At 53.9% G+C, this 22,114-nt stretch overlaps 1 protein-coding gene across 4 annotated transcripts in view; it reads right to left on the reverse strand.

The window, feature by feature from the left end:
- Src (SRC proto-oncogene, non-receptor tyrosine kinase) overlaps positions 1–13,450 on the reverse strand; it is a 44,582-nt gene extending 31,132 nt beyond the window's left edge. For 2 of the 4 annotated variants that reach the window (XM_085697118.2, XM_085697116.2), the window contains exon 1: positions 13,311–13,450. The gene's annotated coding sequence lies outside the window, so the exon portion shown is untranslated. The remainder of the gene's footprint in view (positions 1–13,310) is intronic. The other 2 variants (XM_085697119.2, XM_085697117.2) reach the window with 2 other exon arrangements.
- Positions 13,451–22,114: the final 8,664 nt, after the last annotated feature.

The following is a 22,114-nucleotide window of genomic DNA, read 5'->3' on the forward strand; positions in this document are numbered from 1 at the left end:
GACGAGTCTAAGTTCCCATCCTGTGACAGCTTGTGACTCCTGCGACAAGCCCTCAGGGGCTGCAAGAGGCTCTTAGAGAAGAGTTCACAGCTGGGTTGGGTTTGCCTGGAACCCAGCAAATGGACGGCTCCAATGCAGACTCCTAGGCAAGACAGGAGCAGTGGGGCAGAGACAGACCCTCCTGTAAGAGTTAACAGCACCCAGAATGAGGTCTCAGCAGTCCGCAGCCATGTGGTTTTGTCCAAAGTCAGGGTCCAGAAAACACTTACTTCCCATGCTGTCCCGGAAAGAGGCAGGGAGGACAGGCAAGGAAGACAGGTAGGGGTGGTTGGAGCTGTCCCGACTTAGTGGAGGACCTGCTAGCATAAGGCCTAAGGGACACCCCAAGGTGACTGATTAATGAGCTCAGGGAGGTCCCCATCACTGTGTGACCCTAGGCAGGCCACACTTCCTCTGGGCCTCAGCAGTGTCTGGGCACAGAATCTCTGACAGGCTCAGGACGAGGGAGTGATCTTGGTGGGACACTGAGGTAACAAATTCCATTCTTTTTCCAGTCTCTCAAGGTCATCTGGGTGGCCCCTCCCCACTGGTGGCAGGCGGATGGGCCCTGAGGGGGGCTGCCAGCCGGCCCCTGCCCACGGTGCCCGCTGTTCCCTGCCAACAGCTCTGGTTGCTTCTCAACTCTGGGAACACAGTGCCCCCTCCTCCCCGCCCACACCCAGGTGGCATCTCCCTTGGGGACATGGGTGGGCAGAAGCACCAAGTGGCCAGGCCCCACTGCACAAGCAATCCTAAGCTCCACCCCCATCTGAGTCCACAGGCGCCAGCTCCTTTCCCTTTCCATGAACTGAGGGAGTGGGGGCAGTGGTCAGCAAGATGGTCACACAAGCAGGGGCCACTGCTTGCTCCATCTCCCTCCACCCCCTCCCATTGCTTCACCCCTAAATGAGTCTCCAGCAGCTGGGCCTCTGTACAGGCTGCTCCCTCCTCAGCGGCCAATTCCCCAACCTCACCTATCCTTACCCAGATGAAAAGAAAAGAGGAACCCCTCTTTATCTGAGGTAACAGAGCCCTTCCTCAACGCGAGGATCAAGAGCAGAACCACCTTGGTTCAAAACCAGCTCCAGCCCTTCCTTACTGTGTGACCTTGGCGGTTTCTCTACCTCTCTGTGCCTGTTTCCTCTCCTATATAATTAGAGGATACAAACAGCCTACTTTAAAGAACAGCCACGAGAACAAAGTAAATTCCTGTCTGTGAAGCCCTGAGAACAGGACCCAGCGCCCAGCAAGCACGCTCTGCGTATCTACGGCCCGTAAGAGCCATGGCTACTGTGTAGGGAACTTACTGTGCGCTAGGCCATGGGGTTGCCTGGCCACTCAGCACAGCAGGGAAGCTGCCCATATGACCCACATCAACCTCACCAGCACACTGTGCCGGGGGCAGAAAGAAATGGTGGGCTTTGGGCAGATTTCAGATCCGTAGGTGTGCAGAAATACACTCGACGTGGGACACTGGAGATGGACTCTAGCATGACGTGAGGGAGAGCCAGGAAGGGGGAGGGGCTAAGGGCTCTGCTATGGCTCCTCGATACAGACAGATGCTACACTAAATAGTGAACAATGCCCGAGTACTTCAGTACTCAGTACCCAAGAACTACAAAAGACAACCGTCTGCTCCTCATCAGCAGCCCCACCCCACCCTGGGCACCCGACTCCGTCCCTCAGGTCTTCCTGCCGCCTTCCTCCTCCATTTTCCCCTTTCCCAACCTGTTCCTCAGACTCTTGATGTTGCTCTAACACTCCAAGCATGCCCCTGTCTCAGGGCCTTTGCACTGGCATTTCCTCCCTGAGAGCTGTAAGCCCACCCCACTCCCAGTGCCAGCCAGTCTTTCAGTGTGGGCACCATCCTGGCTGCCCACCCAGATCCGCTCCCTGGCGTATGTGTGGAGTCCACAGCACTGGGCTCCCTCTAGCAGACCATGCACACTGATCCCTTGTTTGCTGCTTTTCTGGCCACCCTGAGGGTTGACAAACCGCAAAGGCAGGGATTGTGTCCAGCTGCTTCTCTAATGTGTCTCCAGCCTCCAGAACACTGTCCAGGGCAAAGAAGTGCCCAGTGTACATGGCCGGATGATGGATGGATACGTGGATGGATAATTGGATGGATGCATGGCTGGACGGATGATGAATGCATGCATAGGTGGATGGATGGATGGATGGATGGATACATGAATGGATGGATGATGGATGTATGGATGAGTGGATGGATAGATGCATGCATGGATGGTAGGTGGATACATGGACAGACAGGAAGAAGGATGGATTGGTAAATGGATGGGTGAAGATGACTAGGTAGGTGGACAGATGGACAGATGGATGGAAGATGACAGGGTGGAGGGTAGGTAAGTGGATAGACAGTAGATGGACAAGTGGGTGGCTGGGTAGTTAGGGATATGGATGGGCTCCACCTAGAACCTCCCAGGAAGAAGAGGCAGCCTAAACCATAGGTCTATTCATCCCAGAAGCTGAGCCCCATCCCCAGGTCTCCCCGCATCCTGCACTCCATGAGCTCCCAGCAGAGATTCTGATCACCCAACTTACACAGGCAAAGTAAAATATAAAGCAACTCTAGTCCCGGGCCCCACCCAGCACAGGCCTGGGCTAGGAACTGGATGGGAGGTGGGGGAGGGTGTCTGCCAAGTGAGTAAGGAGTGAGCAGGAGTGAGAGAGGGTGCATAGGGGAGGGGGAGCAGGCAGATCCAAGGGCCACAGCAGTCAGAACATGTCTGGTCCTGCATTCTCAGTACAAGCATGCTAGGGGCTGTCAAGTCTCAAACCGGCTCCACCAGTGCCACTGGGCAGAGTGCCTGCAGGCTCCAGCTGGCCCTGGCAAAGGTGGAGGGGGTGCTTTTGGACGCTGGACCTGCAGCCTGGAAAGATACAAGCTAAGCAAGTAGAAAATGAAGCTCACACAGCAAACCTGGTGCAGAGCGAGCAGTCCCTATTACTCTCTTCTGGACTTCAGTCCCCGACCTGTGCCCACTAGGCTGTGTCCTAAGCCTGGAAATCCAAAGTGTCCACCCTGCAGCCTTCAGGCCACAGCACCGCAGGCCAGCTATGAATGCAACCTAACACAAAGTTGTAACTTGCCTAAAACAAGATTTCCCCCATTTTGTTTCACTTTTGTTACTCAGAGTCCCTGGTGCATGAACGATATAGATGACAACACTATGTCACAATCTTAAGAAGCTGGAAATCCAGCTTCTAGGATATAGGAAGGCAAGGCCCAGGAGTGGAGCCTGCACAGGACAGGGTGAGCTGGGCCCTGGAGGCGGGCAGCTAAGTGACCTGCTCCAGGCTAGGAGGCCTTCTGCAAACCGTGGTGGCCTTCTGCGAACCGTGGTGCCCTTCTGGGCTGGAAGAGGCTTTGGACTCTGATTTCAGGAACCGTCAACCCAGGGGTGCTAAGATATCTCAAGGAAACTCCACCTTGGTCCGAAGTCCAGCTGTGGATGCACAGGCCCTCGCGCCCAGACTCTTGCAGTGACTGAGGGAGAGAGACTCTAACAGCAGAGGAAACTGAGGCTCAGTACGCACAGCAGGATGGAGTCAAGCTCTCCCCAACCTAGAGGGATCCTGAGCCATCTCCACTTCCCAAGACAGGAAATGGGTATTCTTTAAGATCGCTGGCTGGGATCTGAGGACCGGGGTCTGTATTCTCTAAAGCCAAAGGTTCCATAGGTCTTGACAGTCCAAACCCAGCCCTGCCCCGCTGGTTCCAAACCTTGTCAGCCCCAGCTCCCAACACTTTTGTTCCTTCTCTCGTGCACCACCACCGGGGCAGAAAGCATCTGCGAAACGTGGATCTGAATCCTTCAGCCCTTGACCTTACCACAGGCCCCACCCTAAAGGAAAGACCAAGTCTTTTCAGGGGCCTCAGGGGCCTCAGAAACCCACTGGTCCCCACACACCAGCCCTACCCTTCCCCCCATTTCCCTCTACTGTACAGGCCAATAGCTCCCCCTTCCCTGGAAACAGCATGTTCCTGCCACAGGGCCCTTGCCCAGGCCGTTCTCTTTGCCCTGAGCTTACCGCCCCCACCACCCCAATGCATACACGCCTCACTCCCTCACTCTCTCTGCGTCTTCAGGACCCATGTCACCTACTCAGATGGGCACTTCAGTAACAGCACCCCAGCCAACTCCACTCTCTTCCAGTCTCGGTTCAAAAGACATCTTTTCAGGGAACATAAGGGTCCTGGGACCCTGCCTAAGGCCCTCCATTTCTCTTTCCTGGCCCAACTCTTCTCTCTGATGACGGCAATCTCTAAATGAGGGCAGGGCCACTTCTACTCCCTCACAGATGGCTATTTGGTGGTAAGTGTTGTATTAAAACTTGCACATAGTGCCGTGTGGTGGTGACGTACGCCTTTAATCACAGCACTTGGGAGGCAGAGACAGGCGGATCTCTGTGAGGTCGAGGCCAGCCTGATCTACAGAGCGAGTTCCAGGACAGTCAGGGCTACACAGAGAAACCCTGTCTCAAAACAAACAAACAAAACCTAGCACATAGCTGGAAGAGTTGGACACCTTCAGGACAATGTGGCCAAAAGCATAGGCCCAGCAAGAGGAAGGTTCCGGGGTAGAGGGAGGAAGGAAGATGGGCAAACGGGAAGATGAATGGGTGAATCAGAGGAAGATAGTGACTGGAAGGACAGACGCACAGGGCACCCACAGTAGGCTCGGGATCTGCCAGGGATGCCTAGGCCCCTGAGAAATGGTCAGGACAGGGAAGAGACACTGAGCTCCTCAGCCAGAACGGCCAGGATGTGCAACCCACCGGGTTCCCACTCTTGGCCTCAGAAAGCTCCTTCTCCCAAGGGATGGAGCGCAGAGGAGGAACAGACAGCCCTGCTTCCCAGGGAGGGGGATCCCAGGCTCCATCTGTCTCCCCCACAAAGGGGTTTTGTCCTTGGAACTGAGAGCCTGGGGCGTCCGGAAACTGCCCCTTGGCAGCTCAGCAAGGCTTCGGCTCTGAGCCAAGTTCTCCCGGCACTGCACAACACTGGCCTAGCCCTCCAAAGGAGAGCCTCCGTTTCTGTTGGGGGAGAAACTGAGGCTCAGGAAGGCAAAATCACTTAGCTAAGCTCTCTCAGCTGGAACCAAAATGAGGCTTCAAAGCCAGGCCTGTTGGGTCCCACAGTAGAGAGTTCTCAGACCATGGGGAGCTCAAGAGAGGGTGGACTGTGCCTTGGGAGGCTCACCCAAAAGGATGAAGCCTGGGACCTGGATCAGAGCCCATCCCAGGTGCCTGGGGAACCCACCACTGGATCCCCTTATTTCCTGAGAGGCAGTGTGACCAAGAGATGCTGTGAGAGGGGACTGTGGCAGCCCTCCCTGCCCCCCACCCACCCACCCAGGCTCTTACTATTCCCAGACAGAACCACTCAGCAGGGCTCCCTGTGCCACTGCAGCAAGGCCACACTGCCTGAGCCTGGCATGACCCATAGAACTGGACACATCCATGTCCCCGGGAGCCTCCCACCTCACAAGGCTGTGTGTAAACACTTCACTGTGTGCTTGGGGTGTCTACAGAGGGCACCAGGTCCAGGAGCTCACACACTGCACCATCGACCTCCGCCAAGCTTCTTCTCAGACTGGCCTCTGTCCTCCATCCGGGGCTCAAATCCCCGTTTTGAACCCCAGCCCCACCTCATCCTCCTCTGCCACCTATTCCTGCCCTGCTCCCATCACTCAAGACAACAACGTCTGAGTGCGCCAGATGAATGAGGGCCCATTCTTAGTACCGATTCATGACCACAGCCCCAGGCTACGCACATGCACACACACCCACACACCCACACCCACACACAGACACACACACACACACTCACAGATATACACATGCTACACTACACATACACACTTTAGCTGCTGGGCTCCCTCTGTCTAGCAAGCCCTCACTCTTCTTTCTCTCATCACCTCTTGCTCACCCTTTAAGTCCTGGGTGTCACTTCCTGGAAGCCCTCCTGGCACGGTCAGGCTGCCATCATTTCTGTGGTACCGAGCTCACAGCAGAGGCAACCATTGGGGTCTGTACTTAGCTCCTCAGAGCATTGATTCCGGAGAGTCCCAGATCAACCCCCAACACTGACCATGTTATCCTGTCCTCTAAAGAGCATCTCCACTCAAGCCCGGGAGCAGCCTCCTGTGCCCCCATCCCCCGCCAGCTGTGCACCCCATCACTGGCTCAGACATCATCAGTTGCTAATCAAGGCCTATCCAGACAGCCCCAAAGGCAGGCAAGGCCTGTTCTGGCCATGATGCCCATGGATCTAAGGTGTGGGTAGAGTGGGTGGAGGGGGAGCTGCCTGCAAGTGGCCAACTGGTAACCAAACCCACATTGCTTCTAAAACTAGGGCACAGGATAGAAATGGGAACAGCAGAATTGTCCCCAAATAGAACAGTGGCTCATCTGGTTCTGGGCTTTTAGAACACCTGGAGGGGTGGGGGTGGGGAGCAGGAGGCAAATCTTGCAATGGGGACCCACTCAACTTATAACCCACCCCCCAAGATTCCAGGCTGTCCTGCCTGCAAAGCCTTTGACCACACCATCCTCTGCCTGGGACAATTTTCCCTTCCTGCCCCTCGACCTCGACCATTGAGGCAAAACCTCCTAAAGCTGTAAGATATTTAAAGAGAAGGAGCTTGTGATCTTCCAGCCAAGCCAAGAGGAAAAGCTGCTGGCTGCCTCCTGACGCAGACAAGGACAAGGAAGAAGCTATTTTCCTGGGCCCCCAGCAGAGGCAGGTGGAATGGGGCTGGCTTCAGCCTCCCTTGGGGACTAGATACAGCTCAGAACAAAGTCCACAGGGCACAGCCTGGTCACTGGATACTTAGAAGGAACCTCCCAGCATTACCCTTTCAGTGCTATGTGACCCCAGGGAAGTCACTTTACCTCTCTGATTCACTTAGGAACTCACAGGAAAGGCAGACACAAGGCTCAGAAGCATGGGGGTATCCTAGCTGCCCAAGCTGAGGCCAATCTCCTCATCTGTCAAATGAAGGTGCTCACTGGGTTCCATCTCCCTCACAGTTCTGCTGGGGTGCACAGGTAACTACATACAAACTGTAAAGTGCTATACTGTTGGGAGTGATAATTACCACACATTTCCTTAGAGGGAGAGAAAACCAGCCTTGAGTCAGGACTTGCCACCTACAGACAGAGCTGGAGCCTTAAAAGATAGCAGGAGAAAGGGTAGAGGAGGCTCGGGGGAGAGCCAGAGCTATGTCAGCTACCGGAGGCCTAGCCCAGTGTAATGCTGGATCCTAAAATTCCAACCCTCAGAAAACTGAGGCAGGAGGATTACTGCTGCCAGTTTGGGCTACAAAATGAGTTCTAAGACAGCCTGGGTTATATAGCAAGGCTCTCTCTCTCTCTGTCTCTCTGTCTCTGTCTCTGTCTCTCTGTCTGTCTCTCTCTCTCTCTCTCTCTCTCACACACACACACACGCACGCACGCACACACACCTGCCCAATAAAAGAATAGGGGACCTTCACAGGAGTGGAGGACCTGTGCAGGCAAAGACATGGACACCCAACTATGTAGTAAGTATGAAACTAGTCAGTGGCTCAAAGCACCTGCAGGGTAAACCACAACAGAGACATATGGCAGAAGGGAGGCTCTGGCTGAGGAAGGAACTCGGTCCCGACAGGCAGCATCTCCAGGAGCTCCGCAGAGCTTGGACCCGTCTCTGAGCCTCTGCTTGCCACCACAAGGAAAGTGCAGCTGTACCCAGGCCATGTGGACCAGCATGCAAGGAACCCGCTGTCCAGATGGCAGATACCTCATAGGAAGGGCCCACAAGTCAGGGGAATCTTGGGCACTAGAGGTCATGGGACAGATATATGTCCTAGGAGCAGCAGGAAGAGGCGGGAGCCTGCCTCAGAGTAGCTAGATGGAACTGGCAGGTTCCCATCCCTCCTAGATGTACAGGGCAGGACAACCAGAGTCCAAGGTGGCCAGTGCCAGCCCTGAGGGCTCCCAAATCAATTTGCCCTTCTACCTCACCACAGAATCAACCTCCCTCACAGCCTCAAAACACCGTGAGTGGGCCCTGTGCCCAAACACTGGACAAACATTAGCAAGCCTGACAGTCGGACCAGAGCTACACAGACTGGAGAAACTGAGGCACAAAGCAGTTATTTTTCCCACAAGCAGATGTAACCAGCAGGCCGCTATGCCAGGATTCAAACCCAGAGTCAACTGTCTCCCTAGGCCGCACTACTGCCAAAAGATCGGGTACCTGGCCTATCCAATACCCACCAGCCACAGTTACATGCCCAGGAAGTCACTGAACCCAGAATCTGCCTAAGAAAGATGTCAGCCACACTGGGGACACTCATCAGGAATCAGACATCCACAATCACCAAGACACCAGAAGACTATGCTCACATCTCACTTGCTGGATGACAACAGCCACGGTCCTTTGCTTCTCAGAGCCCCTGCTCATAATCGGAATAAAAGTTCCACCCATTCCAGGACAAGGAACAGAGATAGTGGGTCACCCTGCTGTGCTCCCGCTCTAGAGAACATAGTGAGTGGATACTGATATCAGATAAGGTCAAGTGGAGGCCACAAGTGGGCAGAGGGGCCTGAGGGACACTATCAGACTCCAGCAGGCCCAAGGACACCTAAGGACCCCCCATGTCTACCATCACCAAAAGTTGGCAGACACCCCCGCCCCACCCAACTCCAGCTAGGACCCTGTCTCGGGTTCTCAAGCACGGGAAGAGAGCCACGGTAAAGACACTGGGAGCAAAACAAGAAGAGAAATATCACAATCTTCTAATTTCTTCTCACTTCTCCTTTCTAGAAATCCTTTGAGTAGTCCTAGGGGAAGTCACTCGTCCCAAGTCCCACAGCAATGAGTCGGAGAGATGGGGGTTCTGGCTTCCTGCTCTGGGATTCTCCCTAAATGCATAGACCTCTCTCTAGTCAGGCCATCTGACCGTGTTGAGGTCACGAGCAGGCTGGCTAGTGGGGACAGACATACATCAAATAAAAAAAAATTAGCATTTTCTTCCTAGCTTGGCTAACTTGCCCTGAGTCTTTCTCCTTCACCCCCTCCCCCAGGGAAGGAGAAGGTCTGGATAGATCAGGAATAACAAACTCATAGCACACAGACCATGCTTGCTAAGCTTTTGCTCAGAGCAGACATTACTAATTTATCACAGCACTGCTTCCCATGAAGCCAAAATTGGATGTCAGAATGCTTCTCAGCACAGCACTTGGGTTTGTGGAACAAGAGTCAGGGCTTCGTGTCTGAGCCAGAGAAGAGAAAATATAGAGAACGTACACTAAACATCAGTAGATGAAGCTACTTACAATTACTTTAGCAAAGAGGCTGGGATTTGACTCTGGGCTTACCAGTAGAACAAGGCCTCGAGCAACAGGTCTCCTGAGGCAGAGCCGGCTCCAGTGAGGGGCTGTGGGATCCCAGCCTCTCCTTGTCCCTGCCAGCTGCAAGCCCATTATACAGCTTCAGCCTTAAGTCACAACTACTAGGAGGTAAGATTTTAGCTCATGTCTGTCTCTAACCTGCCCTGAACGCATTAGGTACCCCACGCCCATCCTCTTGGGACATCCAAGGAGCCATGAGTCAGCCCTACTTTATGGATGAAGAAACTGAGACCCCCTCAAAGACATCCCTCAAAGGGATGGTTTCTCCCAATAAAGTCAGAGAGGTTTCCCCCGGGGAAGTTCATGTACATAGGAGGTATGAAGGGCTGTGAAGTCTGGAGGACCACGGAGGGGACAGGAGGACCACGGAGGGACGGGAGGACCACGGAAGGTCGAGAGGACCACGGAGGGTCGGGAGGACCTCGGAGGGACGGGAGGACCTCGGAGGGATGGGAGGACCACGGAGGGTCGGGAGGACCTCGGAGGGTCGGGAGGACCTCGGAGGGACGGGAGGACCATCAAGGGACGGGAGGACCACGGAGGGACAGGCTATAGCTCACAGGGGGACTCTACAGAGTTCTGAGACTCAACAGCACCAGTGGTGAATGTGGAGTTCAGAATCCTACAGCCCATCCCTGGCTGTCACCTGGGAAACCATAGGCAAGTGGCCTTTGCTCTCTCGGTTTTAACAGTTTACATCCAGAAAGCCAGACTAGACCATCTCAGGGGCACAATCCCCAGCCCGGCTTTCTGGCTCAGAGAGTGCGGGCTCACGGCCACCCAGCACTGCTGCCCTTTCCCATCAACATCCTCCTCTAGACCAGCTCTGTCCAAGCTGGGACCTTCAGACCCATGCCATCATCCACCCAAGGCCATGGCCACACGGATGGCCAGACTGAGCCCAGAAATATCAATGGACTTCCCAATACAGCCCACGGGCCCCATTTTCTAGGTGTTTACGAATGCCAGGCACAGAGCCTTCTCTTAACCCTAACTGGAAAGGGAGAGATGGTTGGTCCTCGTTTTCACTGAAGAAACCAAGTCTCAGGAAGATACAGTGAAGGACCCAAAGACACACAGCAAATGGGACGGTCAGCAGTCAGAACTTGAACTCAGGCCGATCAGACGTGCACAGACACAATCTCCAGTTTCCTGGCTGACCATCCCTGCCCTGCAGCTCTCCCCCAACACCACACTGTGCTTCCTGATCCCTGGGTCTCACCGCCTCTGACTTCATGGGTTGAACTACTATTGTACCTTCAAAGCCCCAGCTTCTTGAGACCTGATCGGGCCCCCATAGAATAATGGAGGCCAGCCTCCACACCTATTCCATTAGCCCTGTGCCTTGGCCTCCAGCTGAAGCTGCTTCGCACGGCTCCCTGTGTAAAAATGGAGGTCAAGATCCTTCTCAAGGCTTCTAGGGGCCCTCACAGAGACCAGCCCGACTGATAGCAGGCCCTGTTGGACCGTCCTCTCTTAGGGCTCTCCCCTTGTTTCTCCACAACAGGCATACAACCTCCCCCACCAACCCCTCAGGGCTCTGCACACACCCCTCCCTAGCTTCATGCCCAGGTACCTCCTACACTCTTCCTTCAAGATCCCTCTGTTCCCTAGACCTTGGCCTTATCACATGACTATATACACTCATTTATCTGGTCACTTGGCTTGTCCTCCATACTCCGGTTTCTAGGAGCCAAGGACCTGTTCACAGTTTCCCAGTAAGTCTCCAGGCAGATGACCTTCTGTGCAGGGAGGAAGAACGCTGGCCCAGTTGCACTCTTGGCCAGCTGGCCACTGCTTCCTCCAGCTCAAGCCCCTCCCTCCTCCAGGAAGCCGTCTGGTCCTCCAACCACAAAGCTGCTCAACGAAGCTCACAGGCTCTAGCACATAGTAAGCGCTCAATGTACGCTCAGAGACGATCAGAGACCGTGGAGGACCAGATGGATAGCAAGGACAAAAATCATTGAACTGGGTCCTCCCTAGATCCTGGAGCTTAGAGAACCCAGACATGCCCCATTCCCACCCCCACAATCAGAATAGAAGCTCAAGCAGGAGGCGGCCTCTATCTGGAGACTGGTGGGGGGCTGGGAGAAAGAAGAGGATGGGGTGGGTGAGATAAGGTAGCCCGAAGGCTGAGGACAAGGATGAGCACCGATAGGGGTGTTCCTGGCACTCATTCTCAGTGTGTACCTCAGGATGTAGGCAGGCGGTCAGCTGAGAGAGGTGGCACGCTATAAGTCACTTCCCCTTGTGGAAAGGCCGCCTCACCGGGACACACCCCACCTCCAGTAGGGCCTTATGACTCTGCCAGGTGGGGGTAATATGGGAGGAGCTTTTTCCAACAGTGCTTTGTGCCTGACCCCCCCCCCCCCACCAACCCCCAGCCTTCACTGTCAACTGCAGGTTAAAGAGCAGCCAGCCAGCTCCTCTGACGTCTAGGCTCCAGTTCCAGCTGCGGACTGAGCTAGCCCCAGGAGGAGTTCAGTGGACTTCAGCAGCTCTGGCCATCACGACTCCATCTGATTTACCTGGCCATCCTGTGGTGTCCCGGCAAGCACCAGGGCCTTAAGCATGCAAAGCCTGTGCTCTACCACTGAGCACTGAGCTCCTTCACATCCCAACTGATTATTCCTCCCTGACAGGGCTGAGGCCAAAGGGAACCCAACGCGGACTGACTATGTTCACATAGCTTTGAGCCCTGGAGGATGTTCCGCTGTTTCTTTCTGAAGGGGCTCTAGGGCACCCTTTGAGGCAGAGTTACCCTCTTTTGCTGGTGGCCATGTCACAAGCACCCCAGCCATCTTGTGCAGGCTCCAGATCATTTATTGAGCCCCCCCCCCACCTCCATGTATGACAACTCCTTAGCTCTGCAAGAGCAGGGACCTGAAGACCCTGTCGCTGATGGGACGGGTCCAAGGGGCAGGCCCCGGCTCAGAACATGTAGAAAAACAAGAAACTTAGATGCCTGGATTCACAAGTCTGGAATGAGCCCCCCAACCCCCACGCGCGCCCTGCCCCCAAGCCTACCTTGGAAACTGAATCTGACTTCCACCCAGGTGAACCCATCACCATTGCCTTTATTGGGCAGTTTGTGGGGCTGGGAAGACCTTGTTCAGGACCTCATAAGCCTCACATGCCTCTGTCCACTTTCCACCCTCTGGCTACCCGAGAGGTTTACCGGTTACCCAGGGGTGAGTCCCCTCTGTGCACTCCACCCTTCAGCCTGGCCGGGCCCACCCATCACCGAGGAGGGCCTTGGCTCAGAGAGCAAGGGTAGTTGTCCCCAAGACACACAGCATGACAAGTGGTGGTCCTAGCAGGGGGCACAAACTCACCTCAAGTACCTGCCCGGTGGGCAAGCGGACCTAGTGGTAGTAGTGAAACCCCAAAACTTTTGCCAACTTCTGAGCCGGCTGGTCGCTGGGCCTAAGCAGGGGCGAGGCTGGGGGCTGGGGGTGCCCCGAGGGCAGAGTGGCCCAGTCTCTTCCAGCCCAAGAGCACCAGGCCCTAACCGAGGCCCCGAGACACAAGGAGGTCGTGTGACCGGCAAGGCGTCCAGTCCCTAGCGCCCACCCCACCCCCACCCCCCACTCCGGGCCGGGGGCGTCGGGCCACGCAAGCCGCGATCGCGGGCGGCGCCGATCGGCCGGGTTTTCAGATGTGGCCTAGCCGGGCCGGGGACTCTGCGGCCGAGGGTCCCCAAGCGACGGTACCCCCCCGCGCCCCTCCCGGCTTCCCCCGCGCATCCCAACAAAAGGCCGCGGCGGGCAGGTCGCGGGCCGCGGCGGGGAGTGGGCTGGGCGGGAGCCCTCAGCGGGGCGCGGGGCCGGCGGGGCGGGGGCGCTCACCTGCGCGGCGGCCGCGGGCTCCGGACGCGCCCGGGCGGACCCCAGCGGGGCGCGCGGCGCTGGCGGGCGGCGGCCTGGCCGCTCCGGCGGGGCGGCCGGGTAGATTCCGGGCCGGGAAAGACAGACCTAGAGAAAGGGAGGAGGCGGCGGCAGCGGCGAGGGGGAGGGAGCGCGCGGGAGGAGGGGCCGCGGCGAGCCGGAGAAAGGAGGAAGCGCGGACCCGGTACCCGCCGGAGACCCCGGGGACCTGCTGCGCGAGCCGGGCCCGCGCCTCCCGCACCCAGCCCCCTCCCCGCAGCTCCGTCGGCGGGAGCGCCCTCCAAGCCACGCGCCCAGCTCGGCCGCCGGGAGAGCACGTTAGGGTTCCACCCTAGCTACCTGAGCTACGCACCGATAGCTAGCACTACCTTCCTGACACGAAAACTGAGGCACTGGCCACACTAGCCATGACCTGAGTGTCTTTAACCGGAGACGGGGATCGGAGGGACAGAGTAAGGAGGAGAGGCAGCATTATTCAAATGTATCCAGAGGCCAAACAGGGGCTCACTATGTGTCCCAGCTTGGCCTTGAACTTGTGACCACCTCCAGCCTCTGTCTCAGGAGGACAGGGACTGCAAGCATCAGGCCAAGCCTAAATTCATTTCTAGTGCATCCGGGGACCATGTACATCTGGGGGATAGCGTGCAGGTAGCCAGCCACTAAGAACAGCAAGACCAACTGGACAGGAAGTAGAGAAGGAAAATGGGACGGGGGGGGTGGTTTCAGGGGAGGGATATGGCTTCAGGTTGGTCTCGAACACACACACACACACACACACACACACACACACACACACACCAGTCCCTGCCCAGGTTCTAAGGCTGCTCCTTGAGGGCATTGAGGGGGTCCACCTTTGACTCCTCCTTTTCCCTCTAGGATGGGTCTGACCAGCTATCCTCTTTCCTTGAAAGTACTTCACAGATGGGCAACTGAGACCCAACCAGGTGATGTGGCACCAGGCCTGGGCTTCTCCTAATAGAAATCCCTACGAAGGGCAGGTTCCCCGTCCTTCTAGAACGAAGGTAAGTTGCTCCAGCCTCAGGGTACACTCTGTCTCCCAGGAGGCCAGGAAGAAGCAAAACTTTGAGTCAGGCTGATCTGAGTTCACATCTAGGCCAGGTGCCTCATGGCTCATTCAGTTCATCAGCTTCCTGTTCCAGGCGCCTCCCGTTGTGAAGCGGGAGTGGACAAGACCAAAGAACCAAAGGCTGCGCTGCTGAGAGGCCAGGGTAGCCCACTGAGGCCAGAAGAGGGGATGGGACTACTCAGGGTTCCTCAGGAACAACAGGCAAACTAGCCACTCCTGTTTGCAAGGCTTGCTTAAAGATTAACGGCAGTTTCCCAGGACTCCCAGCAAGCCCTAGCTGGAGGAGCAGGTTTCTCCGCCCTCTTCTCTGCTGAAGTCTTGTCTAATGGCCTTTACTGGCCACGATGGGCTGGGGGAAGGGTGAGGCTGGTTCTCAGCGGCTTGCAAGAACTTGACCAACCATTGTCCTTCCCAGTATCACAATTAGTGATGTCAGATTGGTCACCTGGCATGGGCCTCCAAGGAAGTATGTTATACTCGGAAATAGAGAAATTTGACAAACCATGCCTTAGTTTCTTTTTCTTCCAGAGAGATGGTTGTTAAATATTTGCCAGCATATCACTAAAACCATTGCCAGAAGTTCCCCCAGAAAGTTCTGGGCGTTTCTAGTGCTGAGACGATAAAGCTACAAAGCACAAACTTTGGACCCGCAGGCTTGGGTTGAGGCCTCACCACCACCACTTTGCAAATCTATAAATGGCCTAGAGCATGCTCTCTTTCTAAGTCCAGTATGCAAAAATCCTACAAACTGGAGAAGGATAACACAGCCTCAGAAGGCTGGGATGAGGGTACAGAGAGCTGAGGTGGGTTTGAACGTGACCAGGAAGACAGGAAGCCTGGCTTTGGCTCTGCTGCGATGCAGCCCACACCTGGAGCTACCTCTAGCTTGGAGGTTCTCAGAAACAATGGCCAGCACAATGGTGTCATTGTTGAGCTTTCAGAGTGCCCTTTATTTTGAACCATCCCTGCAGGCCTTTGCTCAGTCTGTAACCCCCACCCGGAATGCCCACCCCTACCATCAGCCTCCCCACCCTCCCAGGCCTTCAAGATCCTGGGTAAGGGCCACGTCCTCCAGGACGTGCTTGAAGACACACTCCTGATAGAGGCACAACCCATGCCCATTCTGGGTGTGTCTGTTCCTACCCTGAGGGCAGGAACCATGGACTGGTCTATGCCCAGCATCGAGTGGTCACTGGCCAGCTGGCTGTGGAAAACACACTGACATGGTATCCACAGACTCTAACAGTACAAGAAGCAACTCTTTCTGTCACTGGCTGTGGGCCTCCTTCTGTGGGCCTCAGTTTCCTCATCAGTCACAAGGGAGTGGCCATGCCACCACTTTGCAGAATATGGTGGAAGGGTTGCTGGTCTGGCCTGGCAGACAGATGATTGTGGGCATTATTTTGCTTTGTGTTAATGAAACAGCAACTTACTGCTTCGAGCCTACACATCATTGTCATCAAATGCAGGGGGCCAGGCTTGGGACGTCTACAGGGGCTGCTTTCCAGTACCGATCGCTAACACATAGTGGGTGCTTCCCCACCCCCAGATCGGTCTCTCTCTGTAGGCCACACTGGCCTCACTCAGACTTTCAACAGTTCTCCTGTCTCAGCCTCCCAGGAGTGGAGACGCAGGCAGAAGCCATCTTGCCGAGCTCTGGCAGACTCTGCTTATGTGGACGTTGTCCAAAAGGACTGCACACCCAGCAATGGAGGATGAGTCAGTAGGTCAGAGCACTTGTCCAGTGTACAAGCATGGGGATCTGAGTCTGAATCTTCGGCCAGGCCCGGCACACGTACAGAAAACCCCAGTGGTGGAGGGCGGGGACAGGTGAATCCCAAGAGCTCCCTACTCAGCTGATCCAGCGGAAAAAGCGAGATTCGTGTTCAGTGTCAGGCCCTGCCTAAGGGAATGAGGTGAAGAGCAAAAGAGGAAGACACTGGACATCCTGCCTTGGCTTCCACATATGCACACACACACACACACACACACACACACGATTCCATGTGTGCACACACAGTACACCACCCCCACACACGGTTCCACATCTGCATACACAGTACACCACCACCACACACGTGGTTCCACGTGTGCATTCACAGTACACCACCCCCACACACGTGATTCTGTCGTACCCAACAGACCACCAGAGACACAGATTCACCAAAATGCAAAAGCAAGGTTTAATTGTGCAGTACAAACTGCGATAGGAACCTTGTTTCACACACCAATGCAGTGGGGGCCAGAGGAGGTGCCCCACTGTTCTTAGGCAGGGTTTATAAAAACAAAAACGAAAACCTCCACAAATCTACAGTCATGGGAATAAGGGGTACGGGTGACTCTCTGATTGATTCCAGTCTAGGAGACTTCTCACTTTTCTGATGTCTACCTTGGGGCCTAGCACAAAATGGAGTTGATTTTGTCCCTTCATTCCCCCCTTTTCTTGTAGATTGACCCAATCCTGGGTCTCTTATAGTTAGTTCATAGTTATCTTCTGTCCTGAGGGGTCTGTAGTTCTGAGAGTGATGCACCATAAGTTGGATGGTCCCCAATATTTTCTTCATAAATTGGACTAGCCTATTGAGTGTACATGGTCGGAAAGTCAGCAGTATCAGCAAAATGACCAGGGGTCCTGTCAGAGTGGAGATGAGAACAGTCAACCAGGGAGAACTATTAAACCAGGATTCAAACCATCCTCGGTTGGCTTTCCTTTCTCTCTTTCTCTTTGTAAGTCCCTCCCACACCTTGGCCATGGTATCCCTTACAAGTCCTGAATGGTCTATACAGAAACAGCATTCTTCTACAGCTGAATCCCTTCTGTTTTGTAAAACCATCTCAGCTCCCTGCAAATGGGAGACTGGGGTCTCTAGGCGTTCTATGTCAGTATCTATAGCTTATCTCAAAGCAGAGTAATGTTCTCTTTGGGATAGAAAAGAGGCAGTTTCTGTCCCCAACCCTGTGAGGCTCGCCAGTAGGAGGATGCTGAGTGTGAGGGTGCTTACGGGCTCCCTGTTTATTCTTGTTAGACCAGCATCCTGCTCATTCTATCCAGGAAACCTTGGTAGTCATGGTAAAGGAGCCAGGGTACCAGTCTGATGAGGACACAATATCCGTTAGACTCCTTTAGGACTGAAATATGTGCACAAGGTGTTAAATATGTGCACAAGGTGAATTGCAAAGAAAAGCGTTGGCAGCGGGAACTTTACCTATGCACAGCCCCTGTCCTGTTACTTGTTCCAGGGTTAGAGAGTGTGGGGAATGCCAGCGACTTCATCAGACTTAGCTGCTTCCCGAATAAGGCCCTGGACAGCAATTCCCTCATAATAAGGGAGAGCCGCACCGTAACAGAACCAACAAGAGTTCAGAACTATCTAAGTCTTAGTATCCCAAGTATCCCAAGACGGGATGCTGTTCTGGCACCGAAGGCTTAGTGATAGCTAAAGCATCTGGGGCCCGTGTTTTAGATGAAAGTGTGGTTAGAGCGAGTGCTAGGGCACCGGTCTCTTTGTGGATGGGGGAGTAGGATTTGGGTCCAGTGCCTTATTGGGGCCTATTATTGCTGGTTTTATCCAGCTCTATCTTAAGTCAACTTACAAGGGTGGACAGGGCATGTCCCCCACATCTATAGTATACTCCAGCGTAGACCTGATGACTATCCTGTGTCTGTTTTCCCTGATCGGTGAAAGAAATTTTTATCTGGTCTAGGTCACCTGTCCTGCAGGGTTTGTCAGGCTGAGGAAGAGGGGGGCCATACCAGCTTGGTCTTACATATTTAAAAGTGACTAAGTCTGGTCTACTGACAGCCCATCTCCATTCCCCATCATTAGAGGTGACACAGACCCAACTTTTGCAGAAAGAGGATTCCAGGCCTCCGTACTGTTTCCTATTCCTGATGTGACCTGGGCAGAGGCAGCTTCATAAATCGCCCTAAGCTTAAGCCATATGGTTTTATGAACCAATTGGAGCTGCTAGATGGCGTTGAACAAGTCCTGATCATCTAAGTCAGCAATCAGGTCAGTTTGTAAGCTAGGAATCACGGGGGGAGGGTGCCCATACATAATTTCAAAAGGAGTCAGACCCATTTGATGGGGTATTTCTGACTCTAAAAAGGGCAAAGGGAAGGAGAGCTGCCAGGTCAGCGGCAATCTCTAAGGCCAGTTTAGTCAAGGTCTCTTTTAGGGTTCTATTCATCCTTTCTACCTGTCCTGAGCCCTGGGGTCTGTATGCACAATGACGTTTCCACTCAATCCCCAGTGCAGCGGCTAGTCCCTGTCATGGCTGGGAACCCATACCTAGGCAATATTTCTTCAATCAGCTTCTTTGCCACCACCACCACCGTGGCTGCTTCATGCCTGATGGGGAACGCTTTAATCCATCCTGAAAAAGTATTTATAAACACGAAGAGATATTTGTTTCCAAATTTTCCAGGTTTGATTTCAGTAAAGTCTACTTCCCAGTGTGTACCTGGTTGAGTTCCCCGCTGGCGGGCCCCTGGGTTGGAGGGGGTGCTCACCGCATTTGTCAGCTGGCATGCCTGGCATTGTGTCACTATCTGTTCAACAGTCTGGTTACCACCTTGAATTCTAACCTGAGCCCTTTGCGACAGGTCCTGCATTCTACGTATCCCCAGGTGTGAGAAGCGGTGCATTTTCATAAGTATCTCGTATGGAGCAGGATGACTCGCCCGTCGGCTTTTCCACCATTCCTCCATCCGCTGGACCGCGGGGAGAGTGTGTATCCAGGCTAGATCTTCAGGTGTGCACTTGGGAATCTGTGGCAGCCCCTGACTCCTGGGTCAGTTAAAGTCACCCTAGCCCTGGGGGCTGAAGCCACCTCTTGCTGTTTTATCTGGTTCTTTCCCAGTTGTCCTGTTCTGGAGCCTCTTTTTTTTTTTTTAATATTTATTTATTTATTTATTTATTATGTATACAATATTCTGTCTGTGTTTATGCCTGCAGGCCAGAAGAGGGCACCAGACCCCATTACAGATGGTTGTGAGCCACCATGTGGTTGCTGGGAATTGAACTCAGGACCTTTGGAAGAGCAGGCAATGCTCTTAACCTCTGAGCCATCTCTCCAGCCCCTCTGGAGCCTCTTTGGTGTTGGGGCAGTGAATTACTACCAACTTCGTGGGCCCCCATAATGCCTGTAGGAGATCCAGAATCTCCTGCTTGTTTTTAATAGTTTTTCCTTCTGGTGTTAGCAACCCTCTCTCCTGGTAGTTAGCCCCGTGGATAGGGGCTGTGGCAAAGGCATACCTGCTGTCTGTGTAGATATTTAGCTTTTAGCCTTTCCCCATCTGTAAGGCCTTTGTAAGGGCTATGAACTCCGTCTTTTGTGCCTAGGTCCCCTGGGGTAGGGGTTCAGCCCATATTGCCTCCTCCGTAGTCATCGTCACTGCAGCCCCCGCATACCTTTGTCCATTCTGCACATAACTGCTGCCATCTGTGAACCAGGTGACCTCCGCATCTGGGACAGGAATAACATCCTTCAGATCTGGTCTGATGCTGTGGGCCTGAGCCAGTATCCCAAAACAATCATGTAGCGGGGCCTCTAAATCCGGATCTGGCAATAGGGTGGCTGGGTTTAAGGCAGTTGGAGCATGGAAGGTTATTCAGATGGGGTTAAGCAGTAGTGCCCAGTCATTCAGGGGCATTGCTCAGCCACCTATCTGGGGGTTGCTCCTTCCAATGCATGGGGGGTTGCAACAGCCAAATTTTGGCCCCGTGTCAGTTTGTCTGCATCTTTTACCAATAGGGCCACTGCAGCTATGATATGGAGCTGCTACTGGGTCCAGTGTTTTTGACAAATAGGCTAGTGGTTGCCTGCAAGGCCCCACAGTTTGGGCAAGCACTCCCTTGACCATCCCCTTGCTCTACAAACAGGAGAAAGGGTTTACTCACATCCGGCAGTCCAAGGCCGGGGCTTACAGGAGCTTGCGTTTTTAGAGCTTTGAATTCCCTTTGTCTCTTTTCCATCCAAATAATGTCCTGACCTCCTTTCATGGCCTCATATAAGGTTTGGCAATCTCAGAAAACTCAGGGGTCCATAGGCAGCAGAATTCCACCATCCCCAGAAATTCTCTAACTTGTTTGGCCGACTTGGGGTTTGGGATCTTTATAACACAGTCTCTTTTACAGGCCTCAGACAACCATCTCTGCCCTTCCTTAAGAACATATCCCAAATAGGTTACCTGTCGTTGACAGATCTGAGCCTTCTTTGCTGATGCTTGGTGTCTGAGTTCTCCAAGGGTGTGCGACAGATGCTCAGTCCCTCTCACGCAACTTTTTCTGTCCTCCGCAGCAGCAAGCAACAGGTCATCCACGCATTGTAATAAACTCACCTTTGGTTTTTGGAGTCAATATGACCCCAGGTCTTCATGCACTACCTCATCAAAGATGGTGGGAGAGATTTTGGAGCCTTGAGGCAGGCGGGTCCAAGTCAGCTGCCTGCTGATTCTGATCTCTGGGTCATACATTCGAAGGCGAAGTAGGCCTGGCTCTTAGTGGTTAATGGCAGGCTGAAGAATGGGATCCAGTACAGTGTACCATTGCCAGTCGGGAGGCAAGGTACTCAACAGTGTATAAGGGTTAGGGACAGTAGGGTGTATGTTCATTACTCTTTTGTTGACTTCCCTCAAGTCCTACACTGGGCGGTAGTTATTAGTATGAGGCTTTTTAGCTGTCAACAGGGGTGTGTTCTAGGCAGACTGGATAGGATTTAGGACCCCAAGCCTCAATAACCTCTGTGTGTGTGTGTGTGGGGGGGGGGTGATGCCTCTCTTTGCCTCCAGTGACACTGGGATACTGGCGGACCTTAACCGGATCTGCTCCTGCTTTGATCTCAGTGTTAATTGGGAGCCTGTGAAGGGCAGTCCCATGCCTCCTGTCTCTGCCCAAGCCAGAGGGAACCACTGGGGCCAGCTCTCTGTATCAGGACTGGTGATGTTGGTTCCTGGTAGAGTCTGTATTCTTCAGTCAAGTCACTAGTGACCAAGACCCTGACTGGCTCTCCATTCTGGTGGACCAGTTTGGCTCCTTTCTCAGAGAAATGAATTTGGGCTTTCATTTTGGATAAGAGGTCTTGACTCAGCAGAGTGTAGGGGCATTCAGGTATTACTAGTAATGAATGGGTTACCCGTCCCATTCCTAAGTCCACTGTTCTTTGGGTAGTCCATGAGTAAGATTTGGCCCCTGTAGCCCCTTGGACACAGGTAATTTTGGTGGACATGAGCCCCCCTGGTTTTAATAATACTGAGTTTTCTGTTCCTCCACCTTTAGAGTTACCCTAGACCTAGTCGCTGTCTTCTGCCCAGGCCGCCAGAAGCACCCGGGCCAGGCGCACCCCTCCCCTTCTTAGGGCAGTATTTAACCCAATGCCCTTCTTCCTTACAATAGGCACATTGGTTCCTGCCTACCTTGGTTTGTGTTGCAAACTTGCAAACTTGGACTTGGTTCGGTTGTGCCCAAGTCACAGAGACACCAAGACCGCCAGAGACACAGACTTACTGAAATGTAAAATCAAGGTTTAATCATGCAGTACAAACTGTGGTAGGGACCTCGTTTCACACACTGATGCAGCGGGTGTCCAGAGGAGGTGCCCCACCATTCTTAGGCAGGGTTTATAAAGACAAAAAGCTACAAATCTACAGTCATGGGAATAAAGGGTACGGTGACTC

Source organism: Myodes glareolus, chromosome 10 (assembly GCF_982192425.1).
Source record: "Myodes glareolus chromosome 10, mMyoGla1.1, whole genome shotgun sequence".
Classification (NCBI taxonomy): Eukaryota; Metazoa; Chordata; class Mammalia; order Rodentia; family Cricetidae; genus Myodes; species Myodes glareolus.